The sequence below is a fragment of the Protopterus annectens genome, chromosome 9.part0, assembly GCF_019279795.1.
Source record: "Protopterus annectens isolate FY-2018-M chromosome 9.part0, PAN1.0, whole genome shotgun sequence".
NCBI classification, from domain to species: Eukaryota; Metazoa; Chordata; order Ceratodontiformes; family Protopteridae; genus Protopterus; species Protopterus annectens.
The window spans coordinates 1068777130-1068792697 of record NC_056743.1 but is presented as its reverse complement, the minus strand read 5'-3'; the positions used below and the strand labels follow the sequence as shown (position 1 = coordinate 1068792697).

The 15568-nt window shown below is 37.2% G+C and overlaps 1 protein-coding gene across 3 annotated transcripts in view; it reads right to left on the bottom strand.

Annotated features, from left to right (window-relative positions):
• The window catches only part of MFSD5 (major facilitator superfamily domain containing 5), a 39661-nt gene extending 24525 nt beyond the window's left edge, over nt 1-15136 (bottom strand). The window contains exon 1 of one of the 3 annotated variants that reach the window (XM_044083889.1): nt 15049-15136. The gene's annotated coding sequence lies outside the window, so the exon portion shown is untranslated. The other 2 variants (XM_044083890.1, XM_044083891.1) reach the window with 2 other exon arrangements.
• Between the last annotated feature and the right edge of the window lie 432 nt (nt 15137-15568).

Genomic DNA, 15568 nt, shown 5'->3' with positions numbered 1-15568 from the left:
CTCCACACATACTAAATTACAGAGAGACAATTTATAAAAAATTAAGTACAATAAGAATATTCATTTAGTAATACGAAAAACAAAATACATAAGGCACACACAAAAATATAGTCGTTCAGTAGAAGCATTACAATTGAAAGTAGAGATTAGCAACTTGTTTTCGATAATCCGTTGGAGAGAAGAAGTAGAACAGGAGATAAGAAGGGAATTAAAGAAGAAATACAAAGGAGTAGAAGAGAAAGACGCAATAGTCTAGTAACGAGAAGAGTAAGAAGATGGAAAAGAGGACAGGGGAGAGAAAAAGGAGGAGTGGGTCAGAGCATAAGAGGAGAGCAACAGGGCAATAAGAAGAAGGAATAAGTATAGCTAATAAGTATAGTGTAAAGTTATAGTAGAGTAGGGGAAAGAAGAAGGTTAGTCAGGAGTCCTACAGGAACAGAGCCAGTGATTTTGGAAGTACAGTTTGATTTTTTGTTTGAAGAGTGGTAAGGAGGAGATTAGAGTGATATCAGTGGGTAGCTGATTCCATATCCTTCCTACAGTATTAGTGAATAGAGAGTCACCAGCTAAGTTATGGGACTTTACAGATTTGGTCAGGAGTTTAGAAGAAGATCGAAGGGAGGTAAGATTATTATAAGGGATTAAAAGTTGAGAAAGCATAGGGGTATTATAAGGTTGGTAAAGTATCTTGTGGGCAATGGTAAGTTGTGAGATCAAAAGACAGTTTTGTAGCTCAAGCCAGCCTAGGAGTTTTAGGTTATGACAGTGATGTGTTCTGAAAGGGTTACTGGTGACAAAGCGGGCAATGCTATTGTAACAAGTTGCTAGTTTATTTAGGTTAGCCTTCTTAAGGTTAGTGAAAATAGGTGAGGCGTAAAAGAGAGTAGATATCAGATGGGAGTGGGCGATAGTAGCTCTGGTAGAAGGTGTGAGAAAAGGTTTGATACGGTATAACGATCCTATTTTTTATTAACAGTTTTGATGATGTTATGATGATGTTATTGAAGATGACTTGACAAAAAGGGTCTGTGTACCTCAATTTGTGTGTTAGGTGCACTAGCTCTTGATAATGCACCCAATAACTACTACAGATCATGTGCCAATAATAACTAAAAACAACAAATGGTAATGAAATAAAAAACGACATACTGGTTCTTTCCCACCTATCTACTGAAGGAAGAGGAATACAAGGAATTGGGTAGTGGAAATTATTAGGAGCTACTGGAAAAGAAAGAAATTTCTTCAGAAAATACAGCTAGGGAGTGGGAGAAAATTAAAGTGGAGTTTAAAGACAGGGTGGAGAACAAAGAAATGGAGATATGGTTATGACGTAACGAAAATTATTTAGAGGGACTGGCAAATGTTAAAGTATTGCAAAATAGGAGGAAATCCCACAAAACAAGACGACGTGCAACTGCAGAATGCTAAACAGAAATCAAGGGATTACCATGATAATATGCATGAATTTCAAAAGACTGCTATTAAAGGAAAACCACACCCAGAGACTCAAAAAAAATGTCTATTTCATCATGGTTTGGCATTTCCTACATTTTAACACCACTCTGGGACTATTTACAGGTTTTTAAATATTTTTATACATAACTTCTCAGTCTCACCACATGGGGGTCTGGCATCTTGAAGTAATTCTGATTGTTTAGTCTGCCTCTAGGTATCCCACAATGCAGTGTTTGTCTGTAAAAAAATTACATCACACAGGTGTCTTTCTTCCTATAGCTCCTGTCACTGCATTGATTTTACATGCATACACTGCTGTCTTAAAGTCAGTTTTAAGTAAGCAATCATATGTTATTACCTGCTATAGTTTTATAAGTGAATGTGTAAATCACAATGCTCATCTAAATGTCTTATGTATACAGTATGTTAGCAATTGTTCTGGAGCTTTTCTCCCCGAGCCTCCACTGAAATCGGATAGCTCTGTCCAGTCTGACCTCTCTGGTAAACAAATGTAAAATAAATAAATAAGTAGTCATTGAATGGCATGAAATTTAAGACACAAACAGTGCAAATGTCACAGAACAGACTTTCAAATTGCTTTTTACTGCTGCTTCTTTTTATAATGGCTAAACTGCAGTCTTTTGTGAAACCTGAATTGTACTACTTGGACTCATCTCCCATCCCCTTTCACACCTAACTTCTCTAGCTGTCAAAGTGCTAAGTGTAATTTGAGCCATTTCCTCCTGTGATTTACAGCTCACAGCACAAGACTTGACTCATGTACCGTTTCCTTGTTCTAGCCTTTACTTTCTGTATGGGAAAGGGAAGGACCAGTGAGCTGTGAAATCACAGCATGGGTGTATTTTTTAGGACATCAGCAGTGATGTCAGTTTGGGGAGGGAAATGGCAAGAAAACTACCCGTATTCAGTGGGCTTGATGACATCAGTGCATTGGGGACTGCAGCAAGGACGGGGCAAAAGTTTTTTGAAAGTGAAACCACCACAGTACAGTAAGGTACTATTTTAGTGGGGAGAAACAGTCAATTTAAAATATTTTATATACTGTATTTTGTTTACTCGTAGCAGAGACGGTAAACAGGGAGAAAAAATTGACAGAAGTTGGGCATTTAATAATAGAATCCCATTGTTGTTCTTTAAGCAAATTTTTTTGATAATTCTAGAGCATAAAAACTTTTAGCATCTCTCGGGCAATAGAAAGTATAAAAGGGCTGTCTACAAGCTTAGGGAGCTTATAACAAGGAAGATAAGAGCTCCTGTAGAAGTATTAGAAATATTTTGGAAAAATTCTATGACAGGGTCTGTATAAAGCACAGAGATATGGAAATCACCAGCTTCACATAGGTCCATTTCAATACTAAAACCAAGATTATAAAGCATTTATGTCTAAATGAATGGCAAAAGTCATGCCAAAATTGAAATGGATCAATGTATTTTTGAGGAAGGGAGACAAACATTTGACAACATTAACAGAACAGTGATGATCCACAGGGAAGCAGAATGTAAGAAAATACCACTGTTGTTGGTGGGTCTTAATGCAGAGAAACCAGCTGACAGTACGCAGGGACTTCATGCGCACGGCAATGGAAGCATTTCCTGATAAAATTCTAAGGTTGATTAGGAGGATACATGAGGAATTAGAGGCGAAAATTGAAGTGGGTGGATTCCTCTCTGATAACTTCTGTTTCAGCAGAGGAACCCGGCAGGGGTGTCCTCTTTCCCTTTGTACTTCCATTATATTTATAACCACTAGCAAAGAAAATAAGGGACTCAAATTCAGGGATATAATTGACAATGTAGTCAAAAAAGCTGGCTCTATTTTATACCTGATAAAACGAGAGGAGGACATTACAGTGTCGTGGAACATTTTGAGACAGTTTCAAATCTTTTTGGGATACAAAATTAATGAAGCTAAAACAAAGGCAGTAAGGTTAAATTATGTACTTACACACTACCTGGTTCAGCAATATTCATATTTATGGGGACTTGATAAAATGTATTTAGGAGTACAGATTAAAAACAATTCCGGTCCGGCAGCTAAGGATATGTGGGGGGAGAGACTAAACAAAAGAGAATACAAAAATTGCGAAATTGGAAGCTCTGTTATACGGATATGGATAGTAAGATACAAGCAGTTAAAATGTTTTTAGTCATTTAGTCTTGTAGACTGTGGTGGTGGTGTTGCGGTAGAGTTGTTGCCTCACAGTTACACGTTGCTTGTTCGATTCTTAGTTAGGAGCGTTTTCTGTGTGTCAACATACGTAAATGGGTGTTCCTTCGTTGAAAGTTGTGTGTTAGGCCAGGCAAGCCGGCACGTAAAAATCTACTGCCAATCATTAGCGGACCGGAGTTCTGCTGTGGCGACCCCTAACCAGGAAAAGCCGAAAGACACAAAGTCTTATACACAGGTCAGGCATATTTTTATCAACCAGGGAAGTTGTGGATAGCAATTAATAAAGAGCTGAAGGATTTTTACCTGGAAAGGGAAGACAGCAAATGGAATAAGCAAATTCTTCCAACATAAGGCAGACTGGGATTGCCTGATTTGAAGGGTACTTCAGAGCTACACAGTTAAGGCTCCTATACATAGCACAAGCCGAAATGTATAATTCAAAGTGGAAAGGGATGATGATAAAAACAGCGAGGAAGCTCATGAAACAAAGAGAGACTGGGATTCTAAATGCAGACCTTTAAGGAGAACAATTATACAGAATAGTATATTCATAAAGTAACAGTAGAAAGTACTCTAAAAACTAAGCCTACACTGAAATGGAGAAAGGAGATTCTGTTGACAGGGATGACTACAACTAGAGATACAAATATTAGCAAAGAGAGGGCTGGAATTTACTGGAGAAAACTGGAAAAGGAACCAAGGTATTGGGAGCAAATAACTAGAGGGGGAAAGGTAATAGAACAGAAAGATGTCAAGAATGTATTTGGACTGTAGGTTAGAGATTGGTATCAATCTCTTGATAAGGAAGGGTGTAGGCAAAGAGAAAGAAATGGGTGGTCTTAAATGAAAGAACAACACTGATAAGAGTTTTTAGTAGAATCTAGAACAGAAGGTACTGTTAAAAGGAATAAGTAGCATAACATACAAAATACTGCATGATAACTATAAGAATCAGAGGAGGTTATAGGTTCATAGGTAGGTACTAGGCTATCGGCCCAGGGGACTATATAAGCATAGCCAAAAAGGTTCCCTGGCTTTCGTCACCCAAGAAAATTAGAAAGGATTGGGAAGAGACTGGATAAGCAATTATTAAAGAAACAATGGTGGATATATGCTTGTCTTCCAAATATTCAAAAAAATCAAAGATTTAGGATTTTTGTTTGGAAATGTTTGCACAGATGCTTTTACACCCCAAGTAGACTCCAGGGAATTTTTCCTCAGGTAGACAGCAAATGCTGGAGGTGTGATGAGGAAGAAAGAGGTTATTGGGAACATTTTCTGAGAGTACAAGGAGTTGGCAGACTAAAGATTCCCTGCAGACTGCTGTATCAGAGATACTAGATGAGCAAATTAATGTAACTAGGGAAAATTATTTTTTTCCGAGCTACGAAACAGAATTGAAATTATCTAGACATAGTAAGGGCTTGCTAAGTCTAACTATTGTGATTGCCAAAAAAAAAAAAAAACAATTACTAGAAAACGGAAATCTAAGTCTAAACCAACTGTACTATAAATAGTGAATTTAGTAACAGATAAAACAACTGAAATTGGGATCTTTAGAAAAGGGAACAAGTAAATTAAATAGGAATAATGGGAACTGTGGGAACAATACACACAAGGTAGGAAAGTGGTTTAAAAGGAGGCAAGAAAGCAGGATTTGAATGACTATGTAACGTGTGACTAACAATAACTGAGTAGAAAAGTGATGTATAATGTTTGCAACTAAAATTATGTCAATATGGTCTGTGATGTAAAATGCTTGCAACTAAGACGGTGTCAACATGGTTTGCTTTCGTTTATATAAAAGTATGATTGTCTATGCCAAAAGTGATAATTTAATAAAGCTGTTTGTTAAAAAAAAAATAAAAAAGTTTTGTGCACTGAATGTTAGTCAGAGTGGAGCAATAAACATCCTTAAGTAGCTTAAAAGTAAGCTAACTGAGCAGACAGGAATATTTTTTTTCTGATTAAACACCTCTATTAAATCACTTAGACACAGGCATGTGTACATTAATAGAAGAAAAAAAAAAAAAACATACCGACCTATTTCCATACATTATAGATTGCATACATTTTTCTTTATAACTCGTCAGTTCAACATTACACAAATTGCTCAGTTCCCGACTTTCCTTAAACCTCATTCCTCCGCTTGAACATTATTCTACATGCACTGTTCCCACAATTTTCATTTACTCCTTCCCTTTTTAAAGATCCATCTTTCTGTTCTTTGATTTACTTTACAATATTCAATATTTCAAATACAGTTGGTTTAAACTTTGATTTCTATTTTCTGGTAATTGCTTTTTTGGCACCCAGAATAATTAAACTTAAGGCCTCACAATATCTAGGCAATTCAAATTTGTTCAACCTCAAAAGAACTATTTCCTTAACTAGCCACTTGCTTGCCCACTGTTTCTGAAATGAGAACTCTGCGGGGAAGTTTTAAAAATCAGTCAACTCATTACACTCTCAAAACATATGTCCCCAGTTACCACTCTCTCCTTTATCACATCTCCCATTTGCTATCTACCCGAGGAAACATTCTTTGAAGTCTGCTTGAGGTATAATGACATCAATGCAAAATGCAAACTAAAATCCAAAATCTTCTGAAGTTTACTTCATATGTGGGAGCCACACACGTCCTTCCATTATTACCTTGTAAATCGCATTTCCAGTTTCTCTTTTCCCAATCTTTTCTAATCTCCTCTAACTGACTCATAGAGTTATCATGCAAACACTTTACACAACCTGCTAATTAACCCTTTAACAGCAGCTTCTGCTCTAGATTCCCCTAAAAACTCTACCACAGCAGGTCTTTCACTGAGGATCCTCTATCCCTTTCTCTTTACCTACACTTTGATAGCAATCCCTGGTAGGGAAGGCAGTCTCTAATCTACACTCGAAACTTTTTTTTCCTCATTTCACTCTACTACCTTTTCTGCTCATGTTATTTTTCCCATACCTTGGTTGACCTGCCAGATTTTTCTAGTAAATTCCAGCCTCCACTTGACTATTTTCTCTACTCTTATTTGAAGTCATCCCTATTGGCAAAATCTCCTCTCTCCATTCCCATACTGAATTGGTTCTTAAAATACTTTTTGCTGCTATATGAATATAATATTCTTATGGTAATTATTCTCCTCAAGGATCTGCATCCAAAATCCCACTTATTAACCCCCCCCCCAGTTCATCATCATCCCTTTCCACTTTGAATTATAACCTTCTGCGTGTGTTATGTATAGAAGCCTAAACAGTGTAGCTCTAAAATAACCCTTCAAGTCAGACAATACTAAACCATCTTGTTTTACTGCAAGGATCAACTTATCACACTTAATGTTTGCCTTCCCTCCACAAAACCATACTGGGCCCAATCTATAAATTTTGGCATCATCTTTGTCACTATTTTAGCTAGTACAGACAAATACTTTATACACAAGGTTTAAAATTGAAATGGGTCAGACTGGGTCATCTTTGGGTAATACCACCACCACCACAGCTTTCCTCCAAAATGTTGGTGCTTCTCCCCATTTTAAAATACTACTAAACAAAATATTCTAGATCTTTATCACATTCCATCCCAACTTCCAAAACTTCCATGGGAACACTATTTTGTCCCTGGAGACTTCCCTGTTGACTGAATATGCATCACTGTTTTATTTCACATGCTATCTTCACTATTTAGATGTTAAGCCTCATCCAACTCTAACCTTGACACAATTAAGTCTTCCATAAACATTTCTACGTGCGCTTTTTCTTGATTTCCACATTCCTTTGCTTTAAACAAATTTTTACAATATTTCTGTAGTATTTCTAATGCTTCTACAGAATGTCTGACTATTTTTCTTGTTATAGGGTCCCTAAGTTTAGCGACGGCGCTTTCTACCTTTTGTTGCCCAAGTTGTTGTGTTAAATGTTTTTGTGCTAAGTTATCCAAAAACAGCTGCTTAACACCAATATTTCTAAACTAATGTACATTATCCAACTACCCCTATTCTCTCTTTAGCACTCTGCAGTTGCACATCTTCTTATTCTGTGAAAATCCCTTATTCTGCAGTAATTTAACCTTTGTCAACCCCTCAAAATAATTCAGATTACATCTTAAACACATCTCTCATTTCTATCCTAATTTAAACCTTATTTTCATTTTATCCCATTCACTAGTTATCACTTCTGAAATATCCATTTCCCCTAAACTCTCAATTTCCACTACCCCAGTCCTTAAATTCCTATATTCCAGATAGTGGAGAAACTGCCATTGTATAATTTTTACTGCTCTACCCTGCATTTTTATGTTAAAGCTTTTACCTGTGTGACATGAAGTAGTTATTGTAGGTGTGTTAACTGAATGTTTTACCATACCTTATTTAACACACACACATGGTTAAAAATGATGCAACAGTTAATACACAAACACAGTGCCTCTAAGTGTAGTAATTCAGGTTAATGGAACAGAGGGCTCTTATGCAAATAGCTAAGCCCCCCCCCCCGCATAATAAAAAAATAAATAAAATTTAAACCAATTCTTCTGGAATTACCAAACCTCATTTCAGAGTTCAAAGAAAATTACATCTTTTCTGAATTACAGCAAATTTTGAAACACTTCTCTTAACAGCAAGAGTACCATGATCATACTATATTGTAGCTAGCATATTTCACTTTTTCTCCTTCATGGACTACCTAGAAATGTTAACTTCATCATTAAATAAAACATTTCTGTTTTGTCTGACCTCATGTTTGCTTTGACAGTTTTACAACACTGAAATGCGTAAGGCATTACTCTAACTCAACCTTTGCCACCTCTCCCAAACCCCCTACATTAAGTGCTTTCCAACTGTTTATGGGTGCACAACTAATTACAAAACTACACTGCATCACTCCAACATTTTTTCTTTACAGTATATCTGCTAAAAGCAGAAATGTTTACACAAAATTGTAGTACAATACAATTTATAAGACTGCAGTGAATTCCCACACAAAACTGTACACGAGCTTCATTAAGTGGGCAGTGCTGTGCCTCATTGCTTTAGGGTACAGAAGTTTTAAGAGCTGCAATATTTAGGGTAGAGGAGTTTTAAGAGCTGCAACAAGGTCAGCTAGCACCATGGGCAATGTCCTCACTTATTTAGATTTGTTTACTGGTTCTAGCAAACAAGCAGTGTAAGCGGTCCCAACTCCAACAAAACTGAGGAGCTATTACGTATCTATATGAAAAATATACTGTACCTTTATGCTAAACTGTACTGTGTACATGCATAATAGCATCTCACCACAGTTCCTACCACTCACTCATCAATGCTGCTTAAACGCTAACCAAAAATTAGTGGTTTTCAGAACCACTTGGCAATTCTACTGAAACTCCAATCACTCCTTGGGGCAGCTCAACCCTTTGCACATCCTTTCTACACCTTCTAGTGGCTGTGTGAATGGAGTCTTGATGCTCTCAGTGTCTGCATGGGTTCTATCTGGTTACTTCAGTTTCCTCCCAGCTCCCAAATATAATATGTACATATGGGCACATGCAGTACCCATAAATACACACGTGTACTTATATATACACCTGTACATTAGTTACATAAAACACATATGTACATTTATCTTAGCTCACTTAGCCAGCTAATAAATAGAGAAATCCGTAACATTACATACGAATGCAAGCACCATTTCTCATCAGAAATGACTGCATGATAGTAGCAGGTGCCTTAAACTGCCAACTGTAACCTCCCAAGAGAACCTGCCAAGCTCTTTAAAACATCAGTTAAATGGTTTGAAACAAAGTCTTACTTATTTGCTGGGTATGCAGTTATTAGCTGCTAACATTAAAATCAAGTTACATAAATAAAGGCAAAAATTGTTGAATTAAAGAAAACAAAATTATTGCTAGTGGGCTAGACCTTTTAGGATCCCTAGACCCCTGCTGCTCTAAATATATGAATATATTACTCAACACTTTTTATTCCCAATGCTGGTGACAAGTACTGATAAAATGCCAGGCTCCCTTACTTGTTGGTACATAGTGGTGCTGTTACTGATACATTAGAACAAAAACTCACAGTATTAAAAAGGTAAACTAGTTTTATTATTTCCACCAGCCTTAACGACTAATCTGCAAAAGACAACCTGCCACTTAAAAATGGCAGGGGAGCAGGAAAGTGGTTTTGTCAAAAAATGTAAATACTACCCAAGAGTATGAGCTATATGGGTTCATAGGTGTTTACTAAACTAACGCCAAGGGCCTTCTGCCTAGTCATACATCCCAAATCTCTGATAAGTTCTGGTACCCTTAAACGTAAGTAGAGGCTTGGCAGATGAAACATTACAAGTAGGGGCCTGGGGGATGAGCCATTTACAGCCTTTGTCCATTAGAGACATAAATGCAAAACCAGGGATGAATTTCCTGTTCCCATCCAATTGTCCAAGCTACATCTGAACTGGGTTAGGGAAGAACTCTGCTTCACATGGATGGTGAGCCTCTGAGATGCATATCTGTCTCTCCATCAAGTCCTATTTATATCACAGACAAGGTCCGAACCTTCAGAACGGGCAATTCTGGGGCTGTTTTGCAGATATGCAGGAGGTCCATCGGGGGGGGGGGTGTCTGACAATACAATGCCTTGTATGCCAGGCATAGATCTCCCCTCAGAAGCCTGTAGGAGAAAGAATAAAGGGAATACTGCCTTGAGGTGGTCTGCATAGGACATGTTACTTTTGCCCTGTATTCTTTTAGTGAGAAACCTCTGTGGATGTTCCAGTTGTTGGATATACTTGGTTAGGTACATACCAAAAGAGGACACTGTACTCAATGATAGGTCTAAAGAATGCCAAACAGAGTGGAACGATGACTTCCTTGGACCTAAATGCCATACTTTTTTTTACAAGTTGTCCAACACAGAAGGATTTCCACATTACTGTAGACACATAATTATCACAGAATAGTTTATGGTCTCTGCGTGTCCCCAAGTCTCTGACTACTAGGTCAGCTCTTAGGGGTGTGTTGTCAATATGACAGTTACCAGGTGTGGATGATGACTTCCCGAAGGATACTATTATGCATTTCTTACCATTTAGGTTTAGTCTATGGCTCTGACACCAGTTATTTGTCTGTCAGTCTTTCCTGGGAGAACATTACTGTCAGTGGGGGTTCTACAACTACACCTAATTTGCAGCCATCTACAAATTTAGTTAGACAGAGGCCAAAGACATTGGCCCGGACCTCAGAAAAAGTAAATACCAAAAAAGGAGTCGTCCCAGGACTGATCCATGAGGGACTCCGCTTGTGAGTGGCCCTTCTGCAGAGGTGGATTTATCAATCGGCATCAATGGCTGACTTCACATACAAAGTACAGGTTACAAGGGATCATTAATTGATCTCTCTAAACAAGGAACACATTTATTCGATGAAACAGCATTTTCAAGAAGAAATAAACCACAAAAAAAAAAAAAAAAGAAAGAATTTTAACATAACTATGCATTGTTATGTTGAAATATGCTGGCCAAACTGAAGAAAAACAAGAAGCAACCTGGATATTTGGAAACCCAGAGAAGAAAAGAAAGCAATGAATTAAAACAAGCAGGCAGGGAGAGGCACAAGTAAAAATGCAATTAACTGGTTTTATCTCCTTTCAGCACAAGCAGTGAAAACTTTATCATTAAACACCCACAACTCCAAATCTACCTATGCAAAACCTAATGGCAACAACAGTCAGTGTAGCAGTCAGGGGAATAGGTTAATTTTGCCGTCTTTTGTGTGGTGTTTAAAATTATTAATGAAGAGACTGGCACAGAGAAAAGCCTTCTAGACTGGCAGGACATGCAATGGTGACAAGCAAAATGCTAAGAAACAACCTTGAAGACATAAGCCTCTCGGATGACTATCTGCTTCACACACTGTGTGACCTGCATCACCCTGACTGCAGTGTCTCATCATCCAAACAGTAAAGGTCAACCACAATGCAAGCCCCTCCCACCTTTACAGGGAAAAAGCATACAATCTGATTTGTGATACCATCAGCTCCCTATTGAAATCTCGACACTAAAACAGAGTATCAAAATAAAGACAAAATAAAGTACTGAAACTGCAAGAGGAGACAAAACATCAAAAATCACTCCTTTAAATTTCTTTTTTTTAAATATAAAAGGAGGGGTGCAAGCCTTTCATACCCCTCCCCCGGACTTATATATACCAACTGTGAGATTGCAGTCTCAGACTCAGTATTTGTAAGTTTACTTCTGGTCTGTCTCCATATTTCAGCACTTGTTTTTTTTCACTGCCAGAAACTGAAACTATTAAAAATTAACAAGTTTCACTTAACTTATTCAGAACTCTGTTGTACTTCTCGAACCCACTTTGCTGACTAAAACTCAGGTGTAGCATAATGCTTAAGGTTCTTGCCTCACAGACATAAGGTACAGGGTTTGATTTTGACCTCAGGTTAATGGATCTAGGCAGTTAGCTTAGTACTCACCCTATGAACCTATACCTGTGGGCCAGTGAATCCAAAGGCAAAATTTTACCAATTTAGAAAACACAATGTCTGCAACTTTCCATTTTTTTCTACCTGAAACCTTCACTCTCATCATGAAACATTCAGTAGCTACACTGAATTCAGTAAATCAGGGAAATTACGCGAAAAACATTACCTGCCAATAACGTCTAGGGGAAACGAAAGATTTGCAAACAAATGTACACAAGTTAGGAGTGGCAGACACCATATTGCCTATATGTCTGACAAAAATCAGACTTTTACAGCAATTAATCTTCTCTTGAAGATAATGGAGACACCACAGAAAACAGTGATACAAAACAGCAACATCGACACGCTTTCCCCCCAAAAATGGAAAAACCAAATACTTTCTAGAGTAATTTGCTAAGGACCACCTCCATCATGAAGACTGGAATGTTCATATAAAAATTCTGTCCACTACAAATGTAAGATCAAACAATGTGTGTGCTTTACTGAGACAATCCATTTGACTATAATGCTTTCATCAGTCCATTTATCAACTAGAACATTAGCAAAAAAGACTGCAAATGGAAAAAAAAAAATTTAGTGGCAATCTGCACTTGGTGCCAAGTTGCTTGTTAAAACGATGAGTTCATGCCTGAAAAATAAATGCTGGCACTCAGATATATGAATCTTGCTAGAAGAAATCTGCAGTCAACCAGATAAGCTAGTGTAAAGAATAGTGCAGAATAAACAAAACCTAAACAAACAATACCAGCAATAACACGTCAGCAATAATGCTGAAACAGTTCACGTTTTATACCTGTAATTTAAACAAGTTAACTGGGTAACAACTGATCCAATAAGATCTCTTCTACCATATCCTGGGTCACAAGTGCAAGGCTACTGGTGTGTGCATGTAATATATATACATATTTTTTCAAATGTAGCATGCATGAACACACACAAAATAAATCAACAAACCAGCACATTCTGGGGAGGAAGCTGGAATATCCCACGAAAACACAAGCAGACACAAGAAAAAATGCAAGTTCCGCACAGCCTCTGAACTCCAGAGAGCCCCTGGACTTGCATGGTACTGTAAAGTGGAAACCTTCAGAACTAATCACCAAGGCACTCAACATGCACTGTACTCCATACCTCTCAGCTTCTTTCTCCAAGAAAATGGACAAAGAAAAATAATGGGGGGGGGGGGGCAATTTTTAAATACTACTATAATTGACTTAAAAAGTAACAGGTTCGCATCAGAATGCATGCGTTGAACAGTAAGAAGCATGAAATTCACATCTGGCATTACCGTGACTAATCCTCAGCGATTTACCAGAAAACCAAAAATTTTACTGGAGAATAAATATGTGCAAGATCAGGTACAGTTGAGAAGTATTATGCATTCCACTTGCATTAAAGGAAGCAGCCAGTAATTTCTGATTTTTGCAACAACTCCTGTGCTGCTACCTGCACATATACAGAATGATCTAAACTGATAGGTCACCTGTACCATTGTTACTGCACTGATGGACTTGGGACATCTGGTACCTCTGTGATGGGCAAAATGCTTCCCTTTAAAAATTAATATTACATTATCATACAGTTTTCCAACATTTTGGTTCATTCACGCTTTACTAAAAAACAGAGTAGGTAAGTATAATTCTCATAAACCAAACCAAACAAATAGGCAGTGTAGAAGCAATCCAATAGTTCCAAGTTTATTAAAATTCAAAAGGTAAGCGCTTTCGGCTGTGACACCAGCCTTCTTCAGACAACCATTACAATAAAAACATCTTGTTATATAGTAAGCCTTGCTTGCTAATAGACATCAATTATCCAATTAGAATTAATAACATTTTCATACATATTTTAAAAACTATAAATCTCACCCAATCAGGGCCAAATCCAGAAATAAGAAACATTTTTTAAGTATTAATGCTAGTAATTTGAGACTGACAGAATAAGAAAAGCTAAATTAACATAGTCTGAAAAAAATCAATAATGACAACAATTAAAATTGTGTAAGTGTAACTCGTCGCTTTTTCTCAAAGGTTTAGGAGAGATTAAGAGGGACAGAGCTAAAATTTGTGTCAAATCAGGGATCTCAATATTTTCTCAGTTTAACTTAAATGCTACCTGAAAAAAGTCGCATGCACTAAAACAACTCTTCTGGGGCACATACACATAAAGTCTAAAATCATCAATAGTTTGTGTACCTGCTCAACTATTCAATTTCTAAAACACAACAAATAATAAAGCGCATGTTTTCTGTACTTTAAACACGCATGTCAGTTTGGTTTCTAATGTATACACCTTAATCTGGTGTTCGTTCACGACTGAAGCCGGATAAAGGATCCGGAACATTAACTACGACAGACTTTCGGCTTTCTTGATAAAAGCCACTCTACTGCAATCTCATCGAAGAACTTTCTAAATGTATCACACAAGCAAAGTAAAATTATATTTCCTTTTTAATTTCTGCTCCGCTGTGGTGGTTTTCTTATTAATAAAAAGCAATTAACTACCTGTAAAACTGTGACACCAAGGACAAAACAAAAAATAAATAAAACAGAAAAAAAAAACACCAAGTTTCATCAACACTGAAATTTGAGGCACAAACAATGAAACGCACTTAAAAGCACATCAGTCAACATAGAAGTACGTCATTTAGGAAGTATGACAGTAATGCAACTATTATTACAAGCATCATGTTCGAGTATACACTGCTTTGTTTTAATAAGGAGTCAAGGGGCCCAAGAGCCTTCATCCAAACTGGGGCCAGGGAAAACTCACATTCATAATTACCCACAGAATGCCACCCTCATGTAAGCAACTATAAATCCCTAAACCTTAGTTTGCATAATGACCATTTTAATGAAAGCACACAAACACTTTAACAGATATACCATACTTCACTTCCACAACAGCCATATTCTTTCCAAGACCACATACCTCAGCACTCGACAACACTTCCGTGAAATAAACCACGCCCACTCCTTACGCATGTGCTGTGGCTATTCAGAAAGTGCTTTGTATGGGAGGTACAGTTTTAGCAGATCAGAGTTTCAAAAGTAGAGAAAGTTCTTATTGTGTCTCCATTATAACCAACTTTAGGGATTTAGAAATATGTATTCCAAGAAATACATCTCCAGAGCATACGTCTTAACTATACAGATTTCCGAAGAATGTCCAGATTTTTGGTATATTCCTTATAAAAATCTGTGAATTTCTAGCAAATCTTTGCGGAATGGAGTCGCTAAACAGTGACAATCTTTTGAATGTCAGACTTCATCACACCTCTTGGAGCAAGAATTCAAAACAAAACCATACATAAAAGTGAGACAAAACCCCCAAAATAGGGACAATTTTTAAATATTGCTCTTACAAGTTTAGAAAATTGATACAATAACAGGCTTTGAATTATTAGCATGAATTTTCTGAAACATGAAGTCTGAAACTCAAATATCCGTTA